General features: G+C 36.1%; 1 protein-coding gene and 1 pseudogene across 2 annotated transcripts in view; both read left to right on the top strand.

Moving 5' to 3' along the window:
• The first annotated feature begins 6,078 nt into the window (after positions 1 to 6,078).
• On the top strand, positions 6,079 to 6,446 carry LOC124097621 (eukaryotic translation initiation factor 1-like; annotated as a pseudogene).
• Positions 6,447 to 20,828: 14,382 nt separating this feature from the next.
• The window catches only part of Vamp7 (vesicle associated membrane protein 7), a 49,691-nt gene continuing 46,775 nt past the window's right edge, over positions 20,829 to 23,744 (top strand). For both annotated transcript variants that reach the window (XM_046452200.2, XM_046452191.2), the window contains exon 1: positions 20,829 to 20,964. The gene's annotated coding sequence lies outside the window, so the exon portion shown is untranslated. The remainder of the gene's footprint in view (positions 20,965 to 23,744) is intronic.

Genomic DNA, 23,744 nt, shown 5'->3' with positions numbered 1-23,744 from the left:
AATATATGGTCTATTTTTGAGAAGGATCCATGTGCTGCTGACAAAAAAGTATATCCACTTGATGATGGTTGATATATTCTATATATGCCAGTTAAGTCTAGGTTATTGATTGTGATATTGAGTTCTATAGTTTCTTTATTCAACTTTTGTTTGGAGGATCTGTCCAATGGTGAGAGAGGTGTGTTGAAGTCACCCATAATTATTGTGTTGTGGTCTATTTGATTCTTGAACTTGAGGAGAATTTGTTTTATGAACGTCGCAGCACCCTTATTTGGTGCATAAATATTGATAATTGTTATGTCTTGTTGGTGAATGGTTCCTTTTAACAGTATATAATGTCCTTCCTTATCCCTTTTGATTAACTTAGTCTTGAAGTCAATTTTATTCGATATGAGGATGGCCACCCCTGCTTGCTTATGAGGACCGTGTGCGTGGTATATTTTTTTCCAACCTTTCACCTTCAGCCTGTGTATGTCTTTTCCAATCAGATGTGTCTCCTGGAGGCAGCATATTGTTGGATTTGTTTTTTTAATCCATGTTACCAGCCTATGTCGCTCTATTGGAGAGTTTAAGCCATTAACGTTTAGAGTTACTATTGATATATGGTTTGTACTTCCAGCCATGTTTGATTATTTTTCTTTTTTTTTTTTTAATTTAGTTTGTTTCTCCATGATTAGCTTTCCCCCCACCCTCTGTCTTTACAGAGGCACTTCCCACTGATGGTTTTGGTTATTGTTTTTCATTTCTTCCTCGTGTAGTGTTTTGCTCAAGATGCTTTGCAATGCTGGTTTTCTGGCTGCAAATTCTTTTAGCTTTTGTTTATCATGAAAGATTTTTATTTTGTTGTCGTACCTGAAGCTTAATTTTGCTGGATACAGAATTCTTGGTTGGCATCCATTGTCTTTCAGTGTTTGAAATACATTGTTCCAGGATCTTCTCGCTTTCAGCGTCTGTGATGAAAAATCCGTTGTTAACCTTATTGGTTTACCCCTGAATGTAATCTACCTCCTTTCTCTTGTAGCTTTTAATATTTTCTCTTTGTTCTGTGTATTGGATATCTTCATAACAATGTGTCTTGGCGTTGGTCTACTGTGATTTTGTGTGCTCCGTGTCCTGTATGCATCTACAATTTGTATATCCATTTCCTTTTTTATTTCTGGAAAGTTTGCTGTAATTATTTCATTCAGCAGGTTACTCATTCCTTTGGTTTGAATCTCTGTACCTTCCTCTATCCCGATGACTCTTAAGTTTGGTTTTTTTATGTTATCCCATATCTCTTGGATGTTTTTCTTGTGATTTTTTACCAGCCTTTCTGAGTTGGCTAGACTCTTTTCAAGATGATACATTTTGTCTTCATTATCTGACGTTCTGGCTTCTACTTGCTCCACTCTGTTAGTGATACTCTCAATTGAGTTTTTAATTTGGTTTATCGTTTCCTTCATTTCTAGAATTATTGTTTGATTTTTTTTTATAATCTCTATCTCCTGATAAAGATGCTTAACTTCTTCTTTTATCTGTTTATGTAATTCATTTTCAATGTGTTCTTTCACTGTTTGGATTTGCTGTCTCGTATCCTCTTTAAGGTTCCATTCCATCTGTCTAAGGTATTCCTTGAGTTCTTTATATGACCATTTTTCTGATGACTCTAGGTCCTCCTGAATATTTAGGCTGTCTTTCATTGTTTGTACTCCTTTTCTTCCTTGCTTTTTTATGCTGCTCATGTTACTTCTTGTTCTGTTTGACTGCTGAGTTACTGTTTACTCTTATAAATTTATTTGATGCTTGGGAGGAAAGATATTAGAAGGGAAGGGAAGAAGTCACTAAAGAGAATGAGAGTAGGCTGGTAGAATTCAAGGAAGGGGGAATAAGAAAATTGAAAAGAAATGAAAAGACAAAAGAAAAAATAGAAAATAAAGAAAGAAAGAAAAAAAATTTTTTTAAAAATAATAATGATAATAAAAAATGAAAATGAAAATTAAAAAAAATAATAATAAAATAAAAAAATTAAAAACATTTTAAAAAGTTAAAGAACAACAACACCAACAAAAAATGAAAATGAAAGAAAAAGAAAAAAAATAATAATAAATGCAGTCATAGAGTTCGATTAACTTCTCTTCCAGTAGGTGGAGCTGTGCCCACTGGGCCAAGCTTCTCCTCTCAATAGGTGGGAACCAATCACTGTGCAGCAGCTCTTCCTCCCAGACTGGGCAGGTCTCTAATCCTGAGTGCCTAGGGCCTTCTCTTGTGTTTCCTCAAGCCAGGCCCTGCTCACCTGTGACGCTCACCACAATACTGTCTACACGCCAGGTCTGCTGCTCCTGGGAGCCCTGTTTTCATGAACGCCTGGGCACACTCTCCCTGTTTGCCTCCCTCAGACCTTAAGTTTGTAGAGCTTGGGGCTGAGAACTCCCAGCGAATTTTCTTGCCCTCCGGTAGCCACGCCCCCTGTAGCTGGTGCAAGAGACCTCAGTTGTCAGCACTGGTGGGAGTGGTAGCCGGGAGTTCCGCGCCGCAAGTCCCGCGCCACTCCTGATTCCCTCGGTCTGGCTATCGCGCTCACAGGAGAGCTAGGAGTGGCCCTTATGGGAGAGCTGGGAGGGGCCCTTAAGGTTTCCCCGCTGTGTGGAGAGAGATGGCTAGGGGATTACACACCTGTCACGCTGGTTTCAATGAAGTTATCTCCTCTGCCCGTGACGTCAGTTCTCTGCCATGGTGGTATCCCGTGCAAATGGTGACCGTTTGTTCCCTTTGCTGGGTGACCAATGCAACGGGTGGGTCCTGACTGTCTCTCCCAAGCCCTGTTTCAGTCCTGTGGCCACTGCCTATGAAGGCTCGGTTGGCTTTTACCTCTGTAAGTTCAGACGGGCCGACCAGTTATTTCAGGGGGATCTTTAGTGCTGAGTCACGAGAAGCAGGTGAACCGGAGTTTGAATGCACCCGATCCGGGCTCGGTGTGTGTGTTCTGAGGGGCCCAGACTGTTCGCCCCAGATCCACATCAGCTCAGCATTGCCTAGTGATCCTGAGCAAACAGCATTTAGACAATTTACGACTCCCTATGCCCGCGCAGCTGGAGAGGTCAGAGACTTGATCTCTCCGCGCCCGCCGCCATGTTGGATCCCCTTGATTGTGTTATTGAGTTCTATAGTTTCTTTATTCGACTTTTGTTTGGAAGATCTGTCCAACAGTGAGAGAGGTGTGTTGAAGTTACCCATAATTATTGTGTTGTGGTCTATTTGACTCTTGAACTTGAAGAGAGTTTGTTTTATGAACATTGCAGCACCATTGTTTGGTGCATACATATTGATAATTGTTATGTCTTGTTGGTGAATGGTTCCTTTTAACAGTGTATAGTGTCCTTCTTTATCCCTTTTGATTAACTTAGGTTTGAAGTTGATTTTATTCGATATGAGGATGGCCACTCCTGCTTGCTTCTGAGGACCATATGAGTGGTATGATTTTTCCCAACCTTTCACCTTCAGCCTGTGTATGTCTTTTCCTGTCAGATGAGTCTCCTGAAGACAGCATATTGTTGGGTCTGTTTTTTTTGTTTTTTTTTTTTTTTTTTTTAAATCCAAGTTACTAGCCTATGTCGCTTGATTGGTGAGTTTAAGCCATTAATGTTTAGGGTTACTATTGATATATGGTTTGTACTTCCAGTCATGTTTATTTATTTATTTATTTTAATTTGGCTTGTTTTTCCTCTTTGGTTATTTCCCCCCCCCCTTTACTGAGTTACCTCCCACTGTTAGTTTTGGGTGCTGTTCTTTGTTTCCTCTTCTTGTAGTGTTTTGCTCAAAATGCTTTGCAGTGCTGGTTTTCTGGCTGCGAATTCTTTTAACTTTTGTTTATCATGAAATATTTTAATTTCATTGTCAAACCTGAAGCTTAATTTTGCTGGATACAATATTCTTGGTTGGAATCCATTATTTTTCAGCGTTTGAAATACGTTGTTCCAGGATCTTCTCACTTTCAACGTCTGTTCTATCACTGAACTTGCTGTAATGAGGTTGGATCTGTTGGAAACTGGCGATGGTGATGTCAGCTCTCCAAGATGGTGGCCGCTGGCTTCCTCTGTGGGGTGTCCAGTGTGGAGGGCAGATCTGGACTGTTTCTCTCCCCTGTCTCACACCCAGAACTCAGCCTGGAGCATTGTGAGGGCACAGTTGGCAGGACCCCACAGAATCTGTAGCACCGTTTCTCTGCGTTGCTGGCATTTCAGCGCACAGGCTATGGCTGTGGGGCTGGCCGCTGATCAATCAGCCTGAATCTCCAGGCGCACGGTTCACTCGCGATTGAGCCGCAGAAACTGATCCTCGGGTGTTGGAAATCCTTCCTCTAGGTTTCAGTGCACCCCAATTTTGCTGGAAATTCCTAACAAGATAGCTTCTGGCCATTCTAAACTCACTATTCACCTGCGCAGTGACGCGGTACATGGGGGCGACGCACTCTATTCGCTGCCATCTTCTTCTTCTTTTTTTTTTTTAACAAGACTCCAAAAGCACAGGAAACAGAGACAAAAACAAATAAATGGTATTATGTCAAACTGAAACACTTCTGCACAGCAAAGAAAATAACAGAGTGCAGAGACCACCTACAGAATAGGACAAAATATTAGTAAACCATACATGACAAGGGTCTAATATCCAGAATACATAAGGAACACTAAAAACTCAATAGAAAAAGTAAATAAATAAGCCAGGCATGACAGTGCATACTTTTAATCCTAGTGGCTCAAGAGGCTGAGGCAGGAGGATTGTGAGTCCAATGCAAGAAATTTAGCAAGACCCTAGGCAACTTAGGAAGACACTTTCTTAAAATATAAATAAATAAGTAAATAAATAAAAAGTGCTGGGGGATGTTGCTTAGTGGTTAAGCACCCCCAGGGTTAAATCCCTGGTGCCAAAAATAAATAAATAAATAGGAAAAGAAATAAAAATAATATTATTAAAGTTAATAATATTTTGTGTAATAGATCCGAAAATACATTTATCAAAGGAAAACGTACAAACTACCAATGGGTGTGTTTAAAAATGCTCAACATCAATAATCACTGAGGAAATTAAATCAAAACAACAATGAGATATCACTTTACCCAAGTCAAAATGACTATGATCAAAAAGACTAAGGATAACACACACTGGTGAGGATGTAGAGAAAAGGAAACCCTTGCACACTGTTGATGTGAATGTAAATTAGTACAGCCATTATGGAAAACAGTATAGATATTCCAAAAAGAATAGAAATATAGGTACTATATGATCCATATATTCTACTACTAGGTGTATACCCAAAGAAAATGAAATCAGTTTGTCAAAGCAATATTTGTACTCCCATGTTGACTGCAGCACTGTTCACAATAATCAAGATATGTAGTCAATCCAGGTGTCCATTGACAGATGAATGGATAAAGAAAATGTGGTCATATACACAATGAAATAGTATTCATCCATAAAAAGAATGAAATCTAATTATTTGTGGCAACATGTATAGAACTGGAAGACATTATGTTAAGTGAAACAAGTTGGGCATGGAAAGACAAATATTGCATTTTTTGCTAACGTGGATACAAAAGAGCTGCTCTCATAGAGGTAGAAAGTACAATAGTGGTTACTATACACTGAGAAGAGTTGGGATAAGGGATGATGGAGAGAGGATGGTTAACAAGTACAGAGTTGCAGTTGGATGGGAAGAATAAATTCTAATGTTCTGTAGCATGGCAGTATAACTATGGAGGACAGAAATTAACATCATATTTCAAAATAACTATAAGAGATAATTTTGAATACTTGCAACACAAAAAAGTAATAAATGTTTAAGGTGAAGGTTATGTCAATTACCATTATCTTATTATTATGTACTCTATACATGTGCTGAAATATCACGCTGTACCCCATAATTGTGTAAAATTATTACCAATTAAAAATAAAAACATGGGCCCCGCCCCAGTCACTGAGCCGCCACCGAGGACTCAGCAGCCTTGCTTCCCGATGCTCTGTGTGCCCCCCACCTCCACTGCCCCAACTTTTCCAGCAGGGGCCTTCAGCAGGCCAGGAAAAGGAATCCTGGAATCATATGGTATGTGTGCTATCAAGAACCTCCACTCTTTCCACCCCTTTGCTGATGCAAGTAAGAGTGATGACCTGCTTCCTGCTGCCACTGAGGATTACAAGAATTCAACAGAGAAATGGCAGGAAGACCCTTATTACTGTCCAAGGGATCTGATGATTACAATAAAAAGAAACTAGTGAAGGCGTTTAACAATAAATTTGCCTGCCATGGTACTGTAATTGAGCATCCAGAATATGGAGAAGTAATTCAGCTATAGGGTGACCACAGCAAGAACCTATGCCAGTTCCTGGTAGAGATTGGACTGGCTAAGGACGATCAGCCAAAGGTTCATGGGTTTTAAGTGTTTGTGGCTCACTGAAGCTTAAGTGAGAATTTCCTTGCATGAACAGAATTTCCCTTCTGTCCCTTGTCACAAGTTTAAAAACCCCACAGCTTGTATAATATAACCATTTAGGGTCCGCTTTTAACTTGGACTAGTGTAACTCCTTCATGTAATAAACTGAAAACAGCCATGCTGTCTAGCCTTGAAGTCCCTCATTTAAACAGAGGTCAAGCAGTAGGTACCTGGAAGTGTCCACCCTGAAACAAAGCAATAACATGATGTTTCAGCAAAGCCCAGAGCCCCATGATCAGATGGCTGTGTCTGACCAGAAGCTTCTCCACTCTCCCTCAGCTGAGGCCCCTGCCCTCAGAGGGTCATGACCTGATCAGGAGGATGGGGTAGGCAGCTGTACCACTAGATGGGGTCTTTAGTAGTTTTGGTTTTTTGTTTGTTTCGTTTTTGTTTTTTTAAAAACAATCCCTGGTGTCTAACCTGACCAGGTGGGCAGAACTCAGAGGCCACCTTCCTTCCAGTGAGGTGATGTAACATCTAGCTTGCCACAAAGGTCTTTGACTATATTCTAGCTAAGGGGTGTCCAAAACAATAGAATGTGAGGCCAGCTTAATATGAGTTAAACTTTTGACAAATACCAAACTGATGTTATCAGTCCTGTAGCTAATTGTAGAGCTTGCAACTCACTAGCAACAGCTTCCCAGTGCCATGTGAAGTGATAAACTGGTTTTTGGTTTTCTTTTTCCCTTCTAGTTTTAGTGTTATGTAATGTATTTAAACCCTTATTTAAATAAAACTTGTTTTCAGAAATAAAATAAATAAAAAATGTGAGAGCATTGATCAAGAAAGAATGGGATCCTATAACTTGGGATGGGTACATAAGAGAAGATTCTGATAAAGTTGGGAATATTAAGCCCCTATATATTATCAAGTTTTGTTTGCCAGTGGAAGTGGTCTCTTTATTCTGTCTGAGGGAATTAACTCTATGTTACCTGAGAAAAATTTCAAGGCCCTCTATGAGGCAGTTTCCACACATGACAATGTTAATTCTCCTCAGAAACCATCCCCATCTCCTCCCTTTGTTTTTAGACCTTTAACTGTGCTCAAAGTCCCAACAGGCCTCTCGGGGTGTGGTTAAAAGTGTCACTTATGAGGAGATGTGCTGTACTCCAAAAATCTAAAGTTTTCTAATTTATACAGGCAGAAATTCAGGGAACATGTGTTGGAATGGACATTAAAAATGTAAGATATTGGTGGAAGGATTATAAAGTTTGATCTGGCTATATTTATTTAGGACTAACTAAACAGAGATTCTGCATTTAATATTGCAACTGAGGGGATTTGGAAGGGCTCTAACCATTGGCTTGATTTCTTGGCTGAAATATAGAAAAAAAAGGTGGCCCACAGTGAACAAATTTGAAAGATTAGACATGCCTGAGTTTAATGTAGAAAGGACATTGGAATATTACAATAAATTTGTCATTTAAGACCAATTCACCAACACTAGAGTGTCCAGAAGACACAGAATTCACGAATACTTTAAGAAACAAATGTGTGAAGACTGGGCATCTGTGAAGACCTCTTATCAATCATCTCTGTAGACAGACCTTACAGTGGGAACTGCGGTGAGCATAAACAATACTTTGAATTTTGATTTTTTCCCAGGTAACAATATTTGTTACAATGATACTTTAACACAATGCTGGACAGTGGCAGTGAGTTGCTGTTCCCAGTCAGTAACATGATCATGAGGGTAAACTACTGATATTCTACAGTATATATGTTGCTAAACTATGATGTTAAGTACGTTAACTATTTAATACATTTTAATTTATAATATTTTCAAACTAAAATGGGTCAATTGGGATGTAACCCCATTATAAGTCAAGGAGCAACTGTAGTTCAAATTAGTAAGTGAAAAAGAAATTATGCAACAAATAGTGATTAGACTTACCCATAAGGAAAAAAAAAATCCAGAGGGAACAAATTTATATATATGTAAATTCAGCTTCAAATAATGTCAACTCTGCCTTTAATATAGATCTTGTATCACTACATTCCTGTTCCATGTGCACATATCCTAGAGCATAGGCTACTAAAATATCTTACTAATCCTACCTCTGATCCTTACTCTCTACAATTTATTTTCCATACAGTAGTCAGAGTAATCTCTTGGTGGAATGTGATGGTCATCATTATACGAAGTACATGTATGAAGACTTGAATTGGGTGTCAACATACCTTATATATAAACAGAGATATGAAAAATTGTGGTATATATGTGTATTAAGAATTGTAATGCAAAAAAGTACATGTATAATGGCATAAATTGGCGTGAACATACTTTATATAGAGAGTTAAGAAAAATTGTGCTCTATATGTGTAATAAGGATTGTAATGCATTCCACTGTTTTCATGTATTTAAGAAAAAAAGTCTAAACCAGAACATGTTGCATACCTGTGTGAAACATCTATTACTTCACATTGTGAATAAAATACACTCATAGAGATGAAATAAACATGTACTGAATGAATATATAATGTTAATGGAAGCATTAATCATTATAACAAAAAAACACTAAAAATAGCCTACATGTACATCAAAATGACTTGTTAAGCTGGGCATGGTGGTGTATACCTGTAATCCTAGTGGCTTGGGAGGTTTAGGCAGGAGACTCATGAGTTCAAAGCCAGCCTCAGCAATTTAGTGAGGCCCTAAGCAACTTATCAAGATCCTGTCTCTAAATAAAAATATAAAAAAGGGCTGGGAATGTGGCTCAGTTGTTAAGTGTCCCTGAGTTCAATCCCCAGTACCAAAAAACAAAATGACTTGTTAAATTATTTATGAAACACTTATCCAAAGAAATATTACATTGTCCTTTAAGAGGATGGAGTAGAGCCATATATACTAGTATCAAAATTTACCTAAGATGCAATACATGAACAAAGCAAATTACAGAGTATCATGCATTGAGTGAGTGTATTTATGCAAATAATGAAGAAGGGGGCTATGTTTGAAATGCATTACTATGGAGATGAGAATGGTAGAAAAGAAGAATTTTATTTATCAACTGATACATTTCCTTATTGTTTATGATCTTTATAAATAGCATGGTTTTGCTTACATAGTGAAAATTAGTAAATAAAAATAAAATTATTTTATTTATTTTTTTAAGAGAGAGAGAATTTTTTAATATTTATTGTTTAATTTTAGTTTTCAGTGGACACAACATCTTTATTTGTATGTGGTGCTGAGGATCGAACCCAGCGCTGCACGCATGCCAGGCGAGCACGCTACCTCTTGAGCCACATCCCCAGCCCTATAAAATTATTTTAAAAGGCAAGATCACAATGAGTACATCAAAGAAAAAAACACCTAAGCAAACAACAATAAAGAGGATTAATTATGCCCTTTTATATGGGTAAAATGTTCAATTAACAATGTAAATATGATAGTACTAAGATAAAAATAATGCTAATGGAAACATTTTTAATTTGTCTTATGATATTAATGGGTAATTTTCAAGACAGTAAAATTGTGACTTATACAAATATAAAATAAATATGTGTCAAAGACTCTATTTAGCTTACTAATTAATGAGGGAATCAATAATGTGTTAAAATTGGTTTAAAAGAAAATATGAAGGAGTCACTGGATATATCAGCCAAACAAAAACTAAGTGGATGCTACATAACTAAAACATACAATTAATAATATATATCTAACAGACATCTATAGATTGAATTCACTTTTTTCTCAGCAGCATATGGGACATATTCTAAAATAGACAACATTTTAGGCCATAAAGGAAATCTTAGCAAACACACAAAAAATAGAGATAATACCTTACATATCATATCATAATGAAATGAAATTAGATGTCAATGATAAAATAGAAAACAGAAACCACTGTGGATTAAATAAAACATGTTTAAATGATGAATTAATAGCAGAATAAATCAGGAGAGAAATTAAGAAACTCTTAGAAGTAAAGGAGAATAGTGATACAACATCAAAATCTCTGGGACAATATAAAGGTAGTTCTAAGAGTGAATCTCATAGCATTTAGCTCAGACATTAAAAGAATAGAAAGATACCAAATAAATAACCTAACATTATTCTGAAGGACCTAGAAAAAGAACAAACTAATATCAAAATCAGTAGAAGACTGGAAATAATTAAAATTAGAGCTGAAATCAAAGAAATTGAGATAAAAAATACAAAAGATCAATGAAACAGAGTTGGTTTTTGCAAGGATAAATAAAATTGATAAACCCTTAACTAAGTTAACCAAAAGAAAGAATAAAGAACTCAAATTATCAAAATCTTAGATGAAAAAGGAAATATCAGCACATCTACTACCAAAGGATCATCAGAAACCATTTTGAAAATTTATACTCCAATAAGCTAGAAAATCTTGAAAACATTGGCAAATTCCTAGAGACATATAACCTAACCAAATTGAACCAGAAGGATATAGAAAATTTAAACAGGCCAATTCCAAGTAATGAAACTTAAGTAGCCATCAAAAGCCTTTCAACAAAGAAAAGCCCAGGCCTGTATGTGTGGGGAGCCATTCTCACACGTGACTGGGCAACTCCCAGTTTGGGTCTGAGGCGCTCTGGCTAACTGTGTCAGAGCTTTCCCGGCCCTCTCCTGATGAGAGAGCCTGTCCGTGTGGGGGTGTGACTGACCACTGACCCCGGGGGCCAATCACTGACCCTGACCTTGGAGTGCAGCCCCCCTCAACCTTCATTGGATGGAATTCTCCCCTGAATTTCTTGTTCCCCAATAAAAGGCTACTCCCTGGCATGCTCCCTCTCTCTCTCTCCTGCTAGCCCTGAGTAATCCTTGCTGCCCTACCGGGTGGTTCCAAGTGAGAGCCAGAGGGGGAGCCGTCTAGGACCTGGTCATAGAAAAAGGTAACTGAGTCTGTGTGTTTTATTTCGATCTCACTAGTTAACTTTTATGCCAAGAACCTCTTTAATGAAACCAGTGGCTGGTCGCATGGTGGATGGATGGATTCTCTGCAGAGTTCTACCAGACCTTTAAAGAAGAACGAATAGAAATCTTCCTCAAATTATTCCATGAAATAGAAAAGAAGGAAACTCTGCTAAACTCATTCTAAGAAGCCAGAATCACCTTGATACCAAAACCAAACAAAGAAACATCAAAGAGAGAAAGCTGCAGGCCAATATGCTTGATGAACACAGATGCAAAAATCATAATAAAATATTGGTAAATGACATAGAAAAACACATTAAAATATAGTGCAGGGCTGTGGTTGGTCTCAGTGGTAGAGCACTTGCCTACCACGTGTGAGGCACTGGGTTCAATCCTTAGCACCACATAAAAATAAATAAAATAAAAGTATTGTGTACATCTACAACTAAATATATTCTTTTCAAAACAGTGCACCATGGTCAAGTGGGTTTTATCACAGGGATGCAAGTTTGGTTTAACATATGGAAATCAATGAACATAATTTACCACATAAATAGATAAAGACAAGAGTCACATGATTATCTCAATAGATGCAGAAAAGCATTTGACAAAGTACAGCACCCATTCATGTTTAAAACATAAGAACAACTAGGCACAGAAGGAACATATACCAAGATTGTAAAGTCTATGTATGACAAAAAAGGCCAACGTTATTCTGAATGGAGAAAAATGAAATCATTTCCTCTAAAAACAGGAACAAAACAAGGATGCCCACTTTCACCACTCCTTGGAACTCTAGCTAGAGCAATGAGGCAAGAGAAAAAAAATTAAAGGAATACAAATTGGAAAAGAGAGCTTAAATAATCTCTGTTTGCTGATGACATGATCCTATATTTAGAAGACCTGAAAAAAACTCCACCAGAATATTTCTAGAGCTCATAAATAAATTTGGCAAAGTAGCAGAACACAAAATCAACACCCAGAAATCAATTGTGTTTCTATGCTTCAATGATAAATCTGCTGAAAAAGAAATTGGGAAAACTATCTCATTCCCAATAATCTCAAAAAAACACTTCAGAATTAATCAAACAAAAGAGGTAAAAAACAAAGGAACTTTACAATGAAAACTATAGAACACTAAAGAAAAAAATCAAAGAAGACCTTAAAAGATGGAAAGACCTCCCATGTTCTTGGATAGGCAGAATTAATATTGTCAAAATGGCTATACTACCAAAAGTGTTACACAGATTCAACGTAATTCCCATAAAAATTGAAAAGACTTTCTTCACAGAACTAGAAAAAGTAGTTATGAAATTCATTAGGAAAAAAAAGAGACCCAGATTAGCCCAAAGTAATCCTTAGTGAGAAAAGCAAAGCAGGAGTCATCATAATACCAGATCTAATTATGCTACAGAGCCACAGTAGCAACAACAGAATGGTACTGGTAACAAAACAGACACAAAATCCAACGGAATTGAATAGAAAACACAGAGACAAACCCACATAAATACAATTATCTCATATTAAACAAAGGTGCTGAAAACATACATTGGAGAAAAGAAAATCTTCTAAACAAATAGTGCTGGAAAAACTGGAAATCCATATGTAATAGAATGAAATTTAACCCCTATCTATCACCCTGCACAAAATCAAAGGCCTAGGAATTAGATCAGAACCCCTGCAACTGATAGAAGAAAATAGGCCCAACACTCCAACATGTCAGCTCAAGAACTGACTTCCTTAACAAGACTCTGAAGAGCAAGAAGTAAAATTTAAAAAATCAATAAATGGGATGGCATCAAATTTAAAAGCTTCTTCACAACACAGGAAACAATGAAGAGCATTGTTTTCAATCAGATACAGCATTAATATCCAGGATATGTAAAGAACTCAAAAAACTTAACACACACACACACACACACACACACACACACACCAAATAATCCAATCAAGAAATGGGCAAAGAAACTAAACAGCCGTTTCTCAAAAGAAGAAATACAGCCGAATACAATGGTGCATGCCTGTAATCCTAGCAGCTCAGGAGGTTGAGGCAAGAGGATCATGAGTTCAAAGACAGCCTCAGAAAAAGCAAGGCACTATGCAACTCAGTAAGACCCTGTCTTGTAAAATACAAAATAGGGCTGGTGATGTGACTCAGTGGCTGAGTGCCCCTGAGTTCAAACCCCAATACCTCCCCCTCAAAAAAGAAGAAATACAAATGGTCGACGAATATATGAAAAAGTGTTCAACATCTCTAGTAATTAGATAAACACAAATTAAAACTACACTGAGATTCTACCTCACTCCAGTTAAAATGGCAATTATTAAGAATACAAGTAACAATAAGGGCTGGGAATATAGCTCAGTTGGTAGAGTGCCTGCCTTGCATGCACAAAGCCCTAGGTTGAACCCAGGGGGGATTGAAAAATATATATATATATATATATCTCAATCACAAAAAGCATTTTAAAAAAGTAACAATAAATGTTGGCAAGGATGTGAGGAAAAGGGTACACTCATACATTGTTGGTGGGACTGAACATTGGTGCAACCACTTTTGAAAGCAGTATGGAGATGCCTTTAAGAACTTGGAATGGAACTACCATTTGACCCAGTTATCCCACTCCTTGATATAAACCCAAAAAACTTTAAATCAGCATAATAAGGTGACACCACCACTACAGCAGTAGCACAATTCACAATAGCCAAGCTATGTAGCTAGACTAGATGCCTTTCAACTGAAGAATGGATAAATAAAATATGGTATATATACACAATGGAGTATAAATCAGTCATAAAGAAGAATGACTTTACGGCATTTATAGGTAAATCGAAGGAAATGGAGACTATCATGCATAGTGAAATAATCTAGTTCCAAAAAGTCAAAGGTCCAATGTTTTCTTTGATATGCATAAGCTAATCCAAAATAAGGGGGAGAGAAAATAAAAAAGGATAGAAGAAATATCAGTGGGAGTGGACAAAGGGGAATTAAAGGAAGGGAGGAGGGATGGGCTAGGGAAAGACAGTGGAATGAATCTGAGCTAACGTTCCTATGTACATATATGAATGTACCACAGTGAATCTCACCATCATGTACATCTAGAAGACTCTAATTTAAAAAAAAAAAACTAAGTAAATAGCAGAAAGAGCAGTACAGTAGAGGGAAGAGAACAGGGGGAGGGAGGAAGGGAAGAGAATGGGAAGTACTAGGGACTGAATTAGAACAAATTATATTCCATAATTTTATAATTATGTCAAAATGAATCCTATTGTCATGCATAACTAAAAACAACCAATAAATATTTTAAAAAGAAAAAGTATGAAGTGTAGATATATGTTTGCTAACAGATGAAAATTTGTATTCATATGTACTATATATTATGTAAATCAGTTGTATATGTATTAAACAATACTCATTTGCATTTCTATGGACAAAAATCTTTTATACTACCATTAGTATTCTACAACTTTTAGATTTGTAAAAGTCATGTCAAAGCCAAAGTCATAAATCTCTCTAGAATCAGATTACTGGAATTCCATTGCCCAGTATTCCACTAAATGGATACACAGTCATTTTTGCATATTTCTAAGTCATTCCACATTTTTCCTGAGAGTTTTTGGCAGATTATCTAGATAAAAAAATTAAAAAGAGCTAACAACTGAAAAATGTGGTTAGATATCCACATTCATATGAAAAAAGAAACTTTTTTGGAAGTATGGGAAAATTGACAATGTACTAAGTCATAAATGAAAACTCAGTCTCAAAACAGAGATCATGAAAATGAAATACATTAATCACAATGTTATAAACTGGAAATTAAGAAATGTCTGCATAAAATCCCCAACTGCTGAAAGCCACCCGTGAAATGTGTGAGGACCTTTTCAGCATCGAAGCCAGTGAAGGGGTAGATCCAGTGTTTGGGAACATAGTGGCAATCCCGCTATTAAGATTGCCCATTACATGTGAACTCCCCTTCAGCTCTGCCAAGAGATCCCCCACAGCACAAGAGATGGACGTGACCCTACCCACACCTCTATCCTGTTTTGGCGAAGAACTTTCTATCTAATTCCTTTGATCTGTTCTGATATAAATAAACCGGGTGTGGGCTCCATTCTTTGTTAGAAGCTGTACCCAGTTGGTCAGCTTGGCCCATCACAGCCTCTAGTCTGAAACTATATTTCTGTGTCCTGTGGTTATTTTGTAGTATTATTTTCTTAGCTTTTATTTCTCAGCCAGCCCATCCCTTGGGAAGGGAACCCTTCCCTCGCCCATGCAGGACATGGATGAGATCCAACTATTTGGAAAAAAAAAATTAAAACATCTTGAAAATAAGTTCTGGATCAAATATGAAATCAAAATTGCAACTACATATTAATGGGATTCAGTGTAATACTTCAACACATGCATATAGTATGTCCTAATCAAATCCAACCACCATTTATTCCCATCCCACGCTTTCACCTGCCTTAATATGTACAATCTATACATGTTAACCCCAAATAAAATATTTAAAATGCTAATTATAATAAATAACATGCTTACCCTTACAAAATTTGTAACTACAAATGATTTAAGGATATGAACACTGAAAATATTATTTTTCAAAACGTGTTGCTGTAACAATTATAGTCTGAAGAACTTGTAACTCCTTACACACCTTGATTACTAAACAAAACTGAAAATAAATGTAGTATATATTGATTAATAAGTTAGAAATAGAATAGCAAAACAGCAACAGTAACACCAGCACAAAGTAAATGGGAAAATTAATAAAAAATAACTGCATATAATTTCAAAATAGAAAAATTGATAAATTGAAGCCTATTGTTGAAAAAAATTATTGAGGGTATTAGAAACAAACAGACCTCAAAATGTTTACTGGTTCAAGCACACTTAAAGTTCCTCATTCATATAATAGTATAAGGCGGATGAGCTTAGTAGGCAAGGGATGCTTTGCTTCTACATGGTCATTCAGGGCTCTTCAGTCTTCAATAAATTGCACCCAAAGTTGCACTGGTTATCTCATTTTTTGTCCACTGAAAGGAGAAACAAACATTGAGGAGTGTACATGGAAAATTCCTAAATGTCAGATCTGCAAATGTCACACATACCATTGGCCAAAACTCATATAATTACTCTAAATTGTCTGTCTACTTCAGCAAGAAGGTCTGGAAAATGTAGTCTATTTTTGTGCCCAGAAAAAAAAAACAGAATGCAGATTATGGTACATAGCTATCAATTTGCTGTGTTTAGTAAGTCTGTTCAAGAACAATGAGAGACAGAAGAATTACACAATGTTCAAGGGAAGTAGGTATAACATGAAAATTTCACAAGGTGAAAACCTAACAAATATCACTGGTGACACTTAAAAATAACTTGAAAAAAAAGATTATCTAGAAGAAAGTACTAAATTGATTATAGGAGAAATTTTAAAATTCTAGTAGAATCCAGGTGTGTTGGCACATGCCTGTAATCCCAGTGGCTGGCTCAGGGGGCTGAGGCAGGAGAAAGGATTGGGAGTTCAAAGCCAGCCTCAGCAACTTAACAAGACCCTGTCTTTAAATATAATATAAAAAGGGGTGGGATGTGGCTCAGTGGTTAAGGCCCCCTGGGTTCAATCCTGGTATCCCACCCCAAAGTTTAAATAGATAAAAAAATGGAAGAAATTAAGTTAATGGAAAATAAGGTTTATCAGGTATATTATTAAAAGCCTGCATGGAATAAATATTGTCATGATATTTTTAACAGTTCCAGAAGATCATCCTAATTTTGAATGAAATAAATATCAAAATTCAAAGAAAAATGCATATTATAAAGTTACTGAATAACATCACTTATGACCTTAGGATAAAAATTTTTTAAAAATGGTAGCAAATTGAGTATATCACAACTAAACACAATTTATGCCAGGAATAAAAAATAATTCAATACCAGAAAATTTATTATATAAACTATTTGATCTATAGGTTTAAAAATAATTCCTCATAAAATGTATCTAAAAATTATGTGACAAAATTGAGCATCCATAACTAGATTTTTTTAGACCTCAGGAAACTATGGTAAAAGGATATTTCCTGAACATGATACAAATCGTATATCTGGAACCAATACTCATTCTTAGAAACAAGAGAAGGATGACCATTATCAACATAACATAATTCTGCAAGTAATTTTCAATGCAGTAGAACAAGAAAAAGAAATAAAACGTAGAGCCAAGCATGTGGATGCATACCTATAATCCCAACTACTAGCGGGACTGAAGCAGGAGGATCATAAGTTCAAGGCCAGCCTGAGCAACTTAATGAAACCCTGTCTCAAAATAATGGTGAAAAAGAGCTGAGGTGTAGCTCAGTGGTAAGAATGCTAAGCTCTTGTTTCAATCCTCAGTACCTAAATAAACAAATAAATAATATAAAACCTTAAAAATAAATAAGACTTACAAATACTGACCAGAAAGAGCAGCATTTTTATACATACTACATACTTTATAGAAATACTTTATTTATAAATTTCACTCTTGTCTATTTGTAATTTTAAAATTCAAGGCGATTAACTGGAAAAAACCCATTGGAACATGAGAGTAAAGTAATATGTTGTGGTAAAAATAAAATTTAAAATATATAGTTTTCCATCAAATAAATAATAACCATTTAGAATATATGCTGAAAATGTAAACTCTTTAAGAAACATAATAATATGATACAAAACAAGAATCTGTATAATACTAGAAAATGTAATATTTTAAAAGCTTACTAAAGGACTTAAAAAAATACTTGCATGAACAAACCAACCTCCATGTTCCTAGAAGGGGAAATGTCATAAGCTTTCAGGATTGTAATATTTCAATGTCATTAGATTTTTAATTTTTTGCAATTTAATTTTCAGGTTTAATACAGTTTCTATTCAGAGCCAAATAGGATTATTTGGGGAGAGGGATCTGATACAATGATCCTTATGTTCACATAGAAAATATATGCACAAGAATAGCCAACATCATTCTGAATAACAAATACTAGGGAGTGTTTTGCCCTTTCAGATATTAAAACATTATAAAGCTGCAGTAATTAGAACATTTGTTACCAGTGAAGGACTAGAAACCAATAATAGAAGAAATAGATGCAGCTATACATAAAAACTTGCTATATAATAAAACTTGCTATATAATAAATCATTTCAAATTAATTGCAAAATAGTTCAATAAAATATAGTAAAAAATAAAATTTGATAATTTTCTTATAAGCATACATCAAAATATAAAACAGGTAGAAAAAAGAGTTAAACATAAGAATGAAAGCAAAAAACCTTGGCGAAAGTGTCAGAATATTGATATAGGCCTTTTCCCCTAAGCATCAAGGAAAAGATGGATATAATATATATGATTACGTAAAACCTAAAATTTCTTTAAAGTACTGTAACTAAGATAAAATATTAACAATGTTAAAGGCATTTGCAACATAACAAACATCTGAGGGGTTTATGTCCTAAATACATATAAAAGTTTCTTACAAATGAATAAGATGAATACTTCCATTTTTTAAAAAAAAGGAATTAAAAACTGGAATAAACAATTCAGGTTCAATGAATATCTATTGTTTTCGTTTGCAGTACTACCCTTATTCTGGAAACTCTCCTTCTTCTTATTCCAATCACATGATTTGAGATTTTTACATGTTCCTTCTTCCCTAAGTATAGTTGATTGGCCCAAGGAGAGCATGTTTTTTTAAAGATTTCCCAGCTCCTACTTTCAAACTGAACTCCACGTCTGAATATACAAAGCTATCACCAATGAGGTCAGAAAAAAATTGTTTCCTCTTATTTAGAAAGATCTATATTTCCTAAAAGTTGTAAATTACAATTATACTTCACTATGATTGAAAAGCTTCCCAATTCCCATATTGGGATATTAGAGTAGGGAAGCTGGGGAAAATACCAAGTTATAGTGTTGAGCTTATTTTTTGGAGGGAAGAAGTTCGATATCCTACTTCTGTAGCTTTGGGAGTGTGTTGTCTGTGTTGGTTCAAAATAGAAGATTACATAGTGGTATTTAAAATAAATAACTCAGATATCTGATACAGGTATTCTTGGGAGTAAAATCAAGGAAGCACAAAAAGTCTGCAAAGGTGAGGTGAGGAAAACAAGTGGGGATTAACAAGCATCACTAATAGCTACTTTACCAATCGAATCCTCCTCTTCAAAACCACAAAGGTAGTAAAATACAGTATTTGGTGTACCTTCTCCTAAAGTTTCTTTCTTGGAGAGCTGAGGAGAGAGCTGAGAGTTGAGCAGATGTCTCATGGGGTGAAGAATGATTATTTGCATTTCTGGAGGTAGAATTGTCTACAGTGAGGCTCATTTGTACTCCTGTCAATTTGTCTAGCTCTTTGTATCTGAAAGAGTTCTGGACTTTGGATATTTTCAAGTAAGTAGGTAGAATAAAGGCTCATGGGTCAATAACATGTAAGCAGCATACGTTTTTCAAAAGAAAAACTAGGTCGTTGATTACATAAATATTGAAATAGGTACCAACAATAATTTTTAGAAGCATAATAAACATAATAACAAAAGAGTAAGATGATACAGAAACAACTAAATGAAAAGATTATGTTAAAATAAAAGTAAAGATAGATGGGATAATAGAATGACTGCAGAATGAATTTGTGAAATGGAAGATTGAGGAAATCTCCAAGAATGGTAAGGGACAGAACAATGAAAAAATATAAAACGAAGTTTAGGAGGTGTTAATAATAGAATTAGATGCTGGCATGTGGATAACTGGAATATGAGAAAAGGAAAGATAATAATAAAAAAGGAAAGGAAGTATCGAAGGAATAATAAAGATAAATTTCCAAGAAACGTTGTATTTCTCAAGCTTATAAAATGAGAAATTTGACTTTGGAATGTTATAGACAATGTATAGCATGGAATGGTATAGGTAAGAGGAATTTTGACAGTCTTCAAATGCTGCTAAGAAAAAACCCCAAATAAGTAGGTAGTCCATGAGGGATGATGAAAATGAGGGGTTCATCAATGGAGCTAGACTGTGTTGGAAAGAGGGAAAACGGATATAAAGGGGCCAACTTAGAGCAAAGGAAAGTAGTTGTCGTTATTGCAAAAGAATGGGAGAAAGAAATGGTGAGGAAGACAAGAAAGTTAGAAATTTTCATGGCAAAAGTAGAGGGAGTTCCTGTCAGATGAATTCATGTTTGTGAAGCAACAGGCGATTTGCTGACAGTAAACCCTAATTCAGTGCTCGTAGATTCTTTTTGTTGCTTTGTATCCGCTCGTTTCCATGGATTATTATATAGCGTTTGACGTTACCACAATTGTTGCAGACACAATGTATGACAGACCCCACGACACTCCAGTCAGAACTACCACTCCCGGAATGCAGTACGGCTCCGGGGAAGTGCCAGAGGCTTGGAACACAGCAGAACCATACCGCCTGCTCCCATTGGAGGAGCGCTTACGCTCCCAGGAGCCCACGCGTAGGCGGGGCGCTTTACACGGAAGTCAGCAGCGTCCGGTCCTATCCTCCGTGTACCGGCAGACAGCAACCCAGAGCCGCCCGATCCTCTTGGTCTCGAGCTCGGTTGCCTTTACAAGTTGCCGGACTGGTAAATGGAGTGGGGCGTGCCCTGCGGGAGGGAGGAAACCTCGGAGGAAGGGAGGGAGAAGGTATAGACAGGAAGGTGCTGAATGGTGCGAGGAGGCATTGCAAAGGTGACTTAGGTTTCTCTATGTCGGCAGTTGGAATTGTCGGGCACATCCAGTTTGGGCGAAGTGCCTTGTTTTTGTTTTATGTTGCTGAAAAGGCCTCGAGTTTAAGAATGTCAGAATGTGTCAATTAAGTTGTCATTATGGGTTAGGAAATGTTAACTTTATCCCTTAATTACCGTTGTGCAAGACCTTTCTGTAGTATCTCACTCTCTTGAAATCGCCAGTCTTCTAAAAACTCTTTATACCCTTGTTCGATGACGTCACTTTCTGCTTCACCTTTTTCGGGCTGATCTTGCTCCTTTGTCAACTCTTACCCCATGAGCCCTTCCTACATCTCCCAGTGTTGACATAGCTCAGTTTGAGTAAGACCTATTTCTCTTCCCAGACCTATTTTCTCAGCGTCAGAGATGTATGTTATTGTAATTTTTGTTGATGACCAATATCTATCAAATTGATCATGTACTTTACTCTTTGATCAATACTTCATAGCTCCCTCTCCCATAATTTCCACAACCAATCAGTTACCAATTCATTTTCATTCTGCCTTATTAACTGGCATCTACTACTTGTACCACCATTCTCCCATCTTTAAACCCAGAAACTACTATCACTATCATGTTTTACACAATTCTTTCACTTTCAATAACTGTGGCTGAGGCCAGGTTCATTCATACACGTAACAAATATTTATTGAACAGCCGATATATGCTAGACACTCTAATAAGGGTGGGCATTATGGCTAGCTGTAAACAAGACATAAGAAATTGCTACTGTCACAAATTTGCATATTTGATAGGCAGGGGGAAAAATCAAAGTGATGTTTTAAATTGTTTAATACAAAATAAAATATGTGCTTGACTTGACTGGATAGTCTTATCCTCAGAAAGTAAGAGGGATTGGGTTCAGTCTCAACCATTGTCCAAAAAGAATATTTTTGATACCAATAAGATAGTTTTGATCTGTGACTGCACTTTAAACACCTCATCTGTCTCCCTATCATACCAGTGTTCCTTCTTCTTTTTTATATTTTTTATGGTTATAGATGGACAAAATGCCTTTATTTTATTTATTTTTATGTGGTGCTAAGAATCAAACTCAGTGCTTCATACATGCTGGGCAAGTGCTCTGCCACTGGACTCCAGCCCTTGTTCTTCATTTTTTATGTCTTCTCTAACATTATAACATCAGAATTTATGGTTTATCTGTCTTTTTCATGTCTATTCCTCATTATATTATGGTTCCATTAAGTATAGTAGTCCCTTCTTCCTCACCTTTGAATGGCAGTTCTACTACTTTGGCTGTCATATAGTAAACCATTGGTATATATGTAATGAATTGAAACAGACCTCATTTAATCAAATTCAAATAGCTTGATTTATACAAAGTCTTCTCTATATTAAGCCATCAACCTTATTCCTCAACCTTTTTGTTCACCAAATGTGCTTTCTTCCATCCCATCAGATTGGTTTATTTACTCTCCTTAATTTTTTTTTTCACCTCATGCCTTCTCTTGTTTCATGCATCCCTTCTAAAATGAGTTTTTTATCTCTTTCCAGAGTATTTTGTGCCCCACTCATTAATTTAGTAGGGCAACTAATTTAATAGTATGCTCATGATACAAGATAGAAAAAAACCCTTAATTTCCATTGTATATGTCCTCTGAAACTTTCTGCAATGAACTGTTGTAAGAATTAACATATCTCCTTTTAATAATATAGTAATACAGAATGCTTTCTTTGGTTTTTCATTGACTATTACCATGTGCTATATGATTAATTAAATTCTGTTTCTTTGAACAGTTGCACAACCTTTGTTCATACACCACATATAGTATAATTTGTTTTTCACTAGATACAAATGCATCTTTGAGTACTATTTTCTCCTAGGTCTGAGATAATTTTTTAAGAATATTTTTGTTTTAGTTGTAGTTGGACACAATACCCTTTTTTTGTGTGTGTGGGGCCGAGGATCGAACCCAGAACCCTGCACATGCTAGGCAAGTGCTCTACTGCTGAGCCACAACCCCAGCCCTAGTCTGAGAGAATTTAATGTTACTCTGCTATACTTTCATTTTCAGAGTCTTAGATAAAAGACTCAATTCTAAAAATGAAATTAAAGTCTTATTTCATGTAATATCTTTCAATTGTAAATTATTACTACTGACCACAACTTTTAAACTGTTTTAAAAATATGACAGGAATATAAGAGTATTTGAGTCATGATTGCTTTATGATTTTAGGAATGTATCACCCTAAGATCAGCCAGACATGTTTCTAAGACATTAAAAATTAAGCCTTATCATTTAGGGGCATTTTTTGGCACCTTTGCCTTCATAGTCATGAACACAAATGCAGCCCTAAATTGTGTGTCTTTGCTTATTTATAATGTATACATATTTATGATCTAGAATAGTCTTATACATTTTAGTGTTATTTGACTACTGAGGTAGAGATAAAAGTACTGTAGCTACCAGCCAAGGAACACCAAGAATTGCCAGCAAACTAACAGAAACTAGAAAGAGACAAAGACAGATTCTCCCCTACAGATTTCAGAGAGATCATAGCCCTACCAATACCTTGATTTTAAACTTCTGGCCTTTGTGAGCGGATAAATTTCTTTTGTTTTAAGCCACACATTTTGGGGTACTTTGTTATAGCAGCCACAGGAAACTAACTAA

Source organism: Marmota monax, unplaced genomic scaffold (assembly GCF_021218885.2).
Source record: "Marmota monax isolate L192 unplaced genomic scaffold, Marmota_monax_Labrador192_F-V1.1 WCK01_AAM20220418_F8-fsc00142, whole genome shotgun sequence".
Lineage (NCBI taxonomy): Eukaryota > Metazoa > Chordata > Mammalia > Rodentia > Sciuridae > Marmota > Marmota monax.
Note: the sequence above shows the minus strand (reverse complement) of the source record. Positions and strands in the feature narration are given on the sequence as shown.